Below are 6000 nucleotides of genomic sequence, written 5' to 3'. Positions count from 1 at the left end.
ATTTATTCCACTTAAAGGGAAAGAGAATATATTGCATTGCTGTAAATAAGAATGTTTTGCTTCAACAATTATTTTATTACGGTAAAATAAAATAAAAGTAATATGTAACACTAGGCCTATGTAACGAGTTTAAACGTAGGACACTCAATATAAAACTCTTGATTTACTCAGCAACACATTGTTAACTTTGATAAAGAGCATTTGAGTTGCATTAACCATTTACTACTTCGCAGATCAAGGTTAGCTGGTTAATATATGAGACGTGATGAATCCGTTCCGTGTTTGTGTTTCATATTCTCCAGAGACAGACCCCAGTGTCAGTGAGCGGGTCCCGTGAATGATGATGGTCGGTGCGGCGCTGTGACATGCGCAGTGCGCGGATGCTGTTCGGTGGATGTGTGTGTCCGTTCGCTGATTTCATCTCACACACGCGCTCCTCTCCTCCATCCTTCAGGATCTTCCTCCGGAGCGGCGGCGGGGTTTTACGGTACGTGAGTCTGTTTGTATATGTAAATAAATGCTTTTGCAGCAGCGCGCGCTAGACGCGTCTCAAAGCAAGACGCGCGTGCAGCATGTGTGGTGATAAACACAAGCGGCGTTGAGATGCATGCCGCTTTTTGTTCATGCACTTCAGAGCCAGCAACGTGTTTGGGCTTCATACGGACACGTTCCAAACCAACAGCAATTTTGGACATAAACACAGTCGTGTTCCAAGTCAGTGCTGTTTCGGACATCAGAACTGTGTGTGAAGCAATTTTGAACATGATTATAGACGTATTCCAAGTCAACAGCAGTTTTGGGCATCATATGTGTGCGTGTAGCATTTTTGGGCATCATAATAGACACTTCCAAGTCAGCAAAATTTTATGACTCTGCGTCTATGATACAGCTTATAGCTTATAGGAGACGCAGCATGTGAATGAATCAGACGGCCTGTTGCAGTGAATCTCAAGGATAAAACATGTTGACGTCCGGAGAAGCTGTTTGTTTTAGTAAATTGCAGAAAATCTATCTATCTATCTGTCTATCTATCTATCTGTCTATCTGTCTATCTGTCTGTCTGTCTATATATCTATCTGTCACAAGCTTTTGTTAATTCTTTAGTTAAATTCAACTGATGGATGTGCTGTCGTGCAGTAATTGTTTACTGTATTTTATTTTGCGTTCACTATGTATGTGTACTTCCATAATGTGACCTATTTAGGAAAACCCACAGGGTGGGACTCTATTTTATTCATTAGGAATTTATTGGATCATGAAAAGGGGTATTTATAGCAGAATGAAAGTCGTGGTTTGGAGGGAGAAGGTGGAAAGGTTATATTTATGATGTCAGATGAAAAGGAAAGTCAGTTTAGAGGCAGAGCAAGTTCTTACAATTTGATGAATAATTATAAAGTGAAACTTTTTTCCTTCAGAATGTGCACTGACATATGAAAGCCTGTTTTCACCACAATTCTGACTTTGTGTCTCACGATTCCGAGTTAACACCTCACGATTCCAAATGAACACCTCACGATTCCGAGTTAACACCTCACGATTCCGAGTTAGCACCTCACGATTCCGAGTTAGCACCTCACGATTCCAAATGAACACCTCACGATTCCGAGTTAACACCTCACGATTCCGAGTTAACACCTCACGATTCCGAGTTAACACCTCACGATTCCGAGTTAGCACCTCACAATTCCGAGTTAGCACCTCACGGTTCCAAATGAACACCTCACGATTCTGAGTTAACACCTCACGATTCCGAGTTAACACCTCACGGTTCCAAATGAACACCTCACGATTCCGAGTTAGCACCTCACGATTCCGAGTTAGCACCTCACGGTTCCGAGTTAGCACCTCACGGTTCCGAGTTAGCACCTCACGGTTCCGAGTTAGCACCTCACGGTTCCGAGTTAGCACCTCACGGTTCCGAGTTAGCACCTCACGGTTCCGAGTTAGCACCTCACGATTCCGAGTTAGCACCTCACGATTCCGAGTTAGCACCTCACGATTCCGAGTTAACACCTCACGATTCCGAGTTAACACCTCACGATTCCGAGTTAACACCTCACGGTTCCGAGTTAACACCTCACGATTCCGAGTTAACACCTCACGATTCCGAGTTAACACCTAACGATTCCGAGTTAACACCTCACGATTCCGAGTTTACATCTCATGATTCTGATGTTTATATCTCACAAAACAAGTAATTTATATCTTTTAATTCTGACTAATGTAATTCTGCTAATATCTCACAACTATGAGAAAAGGCACTAGCTTTCAAACTGACAAATAGTAATGATTAAAAAGTAGTTTTAGTTTTCACAGAACTGTTAAATGGAGTATGTTTTGTTCTTCTAAGAACCAATGAAATCTATTGTATAAAACAGTTGTTAAGTTTTATAAAGTGAAGTAAAGGAGCTGTGTACTAGTTTAGCTAAAACCTTTATGACTCACTAACGCCTGCTGGTTACACCTGTCTCAGAATTTCAAAGTTGTTTCTCACAACTGACGTATCGGTAACTTTAACGCTAATGTTAGCTAGTTTTATCTAGAGATACTTTGCTAAAGCAGAAGATGACATTAACGTTCTGCTTGAGTAGATGTGTAACTTAATGAGATTATGACAACCAGAAAATTAACGTTTTTGTCTTTATTGTGATTGGAGTTGAATGCTTAGGGACATTTTGCTCTGTTTTGGTTGGATTTGGAAATGGAATAAAATAAATTACATTGTCTATCCCAGGGGTTGGCAACCTACGGCACGCGTGCCAACAGTGGCCAACAAGCAATAAGGAAAACTGTATAATGACGTACAGTTTGATGTAATAACTTCTCATAGTCACACAGCCTGTTAGGAGCTACAAATACTATTAAAGTGTGAGAATTAACTTGCATGGATGCACGTGCAAACACTGCACATACTAGGTGCTTCAGATCAAAGCCTCGGTCTAACAGCACTCGTCAATGTCAAAATCACTGAGATGGCCAATCAGATCAAAGTAGGCGGGGTTTACCTTTCACAGAAGCAGAGCGCGAAGCGTCAGTTTAACGTTAAAGAGAGTGAGGTAAGATGAAGCTGCAAATCAATTAACATTAGTCAACTTTTAATAATACGTTTTACCATAGAAATGTTAAATGACCTAAAGCTATATCCAGTGATGAAAAATTTTCTGAAATATGGCCATTTTGAGAGAAAGAAAGTGGGGGGGGGGGGGGTGGTAAATTGTCTCTCTCTGCAGACAATGAAGCGATTTTGCCCCTTTGTTGTTGAGAAATATAATGTAGCGATTCAGTATCGATTAATAAAAGTAGCGTGACAACACTCATAGGTTTATGAGCTTCTGAATGCTACTTTTTGCACAGCACGATCTCAGATCTCTGTGTGCGAGTGGTGTGTGTTGTGTGTGTGTGTGTGTCTGTGTGTGCACATTCATCAATTAAAGCAGTGCATTAACGTTGATTAAACGTTAAAAAAAACTTTTTTTTATCGTATAATAAAAAATTGTGTATGTACCGTTTAAATACAGAATTATATCGGGGTGTGGGGGGGGGGGCTGTGCACACTTGGCACAGTGGTTAACCATAAAAATAAAAAATGGCACGTCATGCCGAAAAGGTTGCTGGTCCCTGGTCTATCCTCTCAGGATAAGTACCATAGGAACATCGTTCCACTCACCATGCAACTGATACTCGACTGCCATTGGCTCATCTGCATTCGAAGGGAGGGGCTTACTGATAGGTGAATTCCATGTTTACATCTCACAATTCCATGTTTACATGATTCCAAGTTTACATCTCACGATTCCAAGTTTACATACCACAATTCCAAGTTTACATACCACAATTCCAAATTTATATTTCACAATTCTGAGTTTATATCTCATAGTTCCAAGTTTATATTTCACAATTTTCAATTTATATCTCACAGTTTCGAATTTATATCTCACAATTCCAAATTCATATCTCAAAATCCTGAGTTTACATCTTACGATTCCGAGTTCATATTTTTCAATTCTGAATTTTATATCTCACAGTTCCGTATTAAAAATATCTCACAATTCTGAGTTTAGATCTCACGATTCTGAGTTTAGATCTCACGATTCTGAGTTAACATTTCACGATTCTGAGTTTACATCTCACGATACTGAGTTTACATCACACCGTTCCGAGTTTACATCACACCGTTCCGAGTTTACATCTCACGATTCCGAGTTAACATCTCACGATTCCGAGTTTACAGCTCACGATTCCGTGTTTACAGCTCATAATTCCATGTTTACAGCTCATGATTCCATGTTTACACCTCACGGTTTCCGAGTTTACATCTCACGGTTCCATGTTTACATCGCGATTCTGAGTTTGCATCTCGCGATTCTGAGTTTGCATCTCGCGATTCTGAGTTTGCATCTCGCAATTCTGTTTACATCTCGCGATTCCGAGTAAACATCTCACGATTCCATGTTTACATCTTACGATTCTGAGTATATATCTCACAAAACAAGTAATTTATATCTTTTAATTCTGACTAGGGCTGGGATAAACGATTATTTTTTAAACGATTAATCTAGCGATTATTTTTTCGGTGCATCGATTAATCTAACGATTAATTTTTCCAGACCGATTCGATTTCGATTATCTCCCCATTAATTGACTACTAACAATTTATACATGTTGATTTACATATCTGAATGAAAAAAAACATGAATTCCTTAACATTGCAATATATGTTTATTGCTCTTAAAATTACAAAATAAAAGACTGACTAAGAATGCATTACTTTGCACTTGTATAGAGATAGCATTCAATAAAACCTTGAAGCCTTGAAAACACATAGCTTACTGAAACAAGCTTACTGAACACATAGGCCCTAGCTTACTGAAAAAAAGTTCTTCTTTCAGATGAAAATAACAACAACTTGATGTCTAGCATTCAATAAAAAAGTTCACCCAAAATACTTGTTTAGAGCAATTGAAAGAATACAGTAACCAATGTAAACTTTAGGGCTTTAAGCTAATACAGAGAGTGCTTTTCCCAAAAAAAAATAAAATAATAATTAACAGTGGGAGCCAGCAGCCTGTCATGTAGAAAAAAAAATATCCGAATGCTCCACGTGAAACTTTGGCGTTCCGCCCTTTTTCTATCGTGTTTAATGATTTTGATTAATATGCACGTGGGAGAGAGAGAGCAAGAAGCGCTCGTGTTGCTTGAAGACTGTCAGTGCGCGCGCACAGCCGGGGCTCTTTCTCGTACGCGCCCTGTCAGGCGCAGCACAGTCATTCTATTCTACATCACTCACCGATCAAATAAGGCTTTGACAGCCGCCAAAAAAAAGACCAATGCAGAAAAACCCCTGGATTGGTTATATAACGTTGGACAGAATGTTGATCTGGCCATCGCGTATATTCAGTGCACATGAGGTTAACGTTTTGCAAACGTTTTTTAGAGAAATAAAAACAGGTCGATGAATCGATGCGCATATTTTGCGTCTACGTATTTTTTGCGTCAACGTCATCGATGACCTCGACGCGTTGTCCCAGCCCTAATTCTGACTAATGTAATTCTGCTAATATTTCTTCCTGGATGATGGACCATCGCCTTCAACTCAACCTTGCCAAGACAGAACTCCTTGTGATTCCCAAAACCCATTATGATTGATGATCAGCTGACTTTCTCAGACCACATTGCTAAAACTGTCCGATCCTGCAGATTTGCTTTATTCAACATCAAGAAGATCAAGCCCTTTCTTTTGGATCATGCTGCACAACTCCTTGTTCAAGCTCTTGTTCTGTCCAGGCTGGACTATTGCAATGCCCTCTTGGCAGGTCTTCCAGCCAATTCTATCAAACCTTTACAATTAATTCAGAACGCGGCAGCAAGATTAATTTTCAATGAGCCAAAAAGAATACACGTCACACCTCTGTTTATCAATTTGCACTGGCTTCCAATAGCTGCTCGCATAAAATTCAAGGCATTGATGTTTGCCTACAAAACTACCACTGGCTCTGCACC

General features: G+C 39.8%; 1 protein-coding gene across 1 annotated transcript in view; it reads left to right on the top strand.

Annotated features, from left to right (window-relative positions):
* The first annotated feature begins 327 nt into the window (after positions 1-327).
* LOC132107184 (alpha-(1,6)-fucosyltransferase-like) overlaps positions 328-6000 on the top strand; it is a 106436-nt gene continuing 100763 nt past the window's right edge. The window contains exon 1 of the mRNA XM_059513425.1: positions 328-487. The gene's annotated coding sequence lies outside the window, so the exon portion shown is untranslated. The remainder of the gene's footprint in view (positions 488-6000) is intronic.

The sequence above is a fragment of the Carassius carassius genome, chromosome 27, assembly GCF_963082965.1.
Source record: "Carassius carassius chromosome 27, fCarCar2.1, whole genome shotgun sequence".
NCBI lineage: Eukaryota > Metazoa > Chordata > Actinopteri > Cypriniformes > Cyprinidae > Carassius > Carassius carassius.
This window is presented reverse-complemented; position numbering and strand designations above follow the sequence as displayed.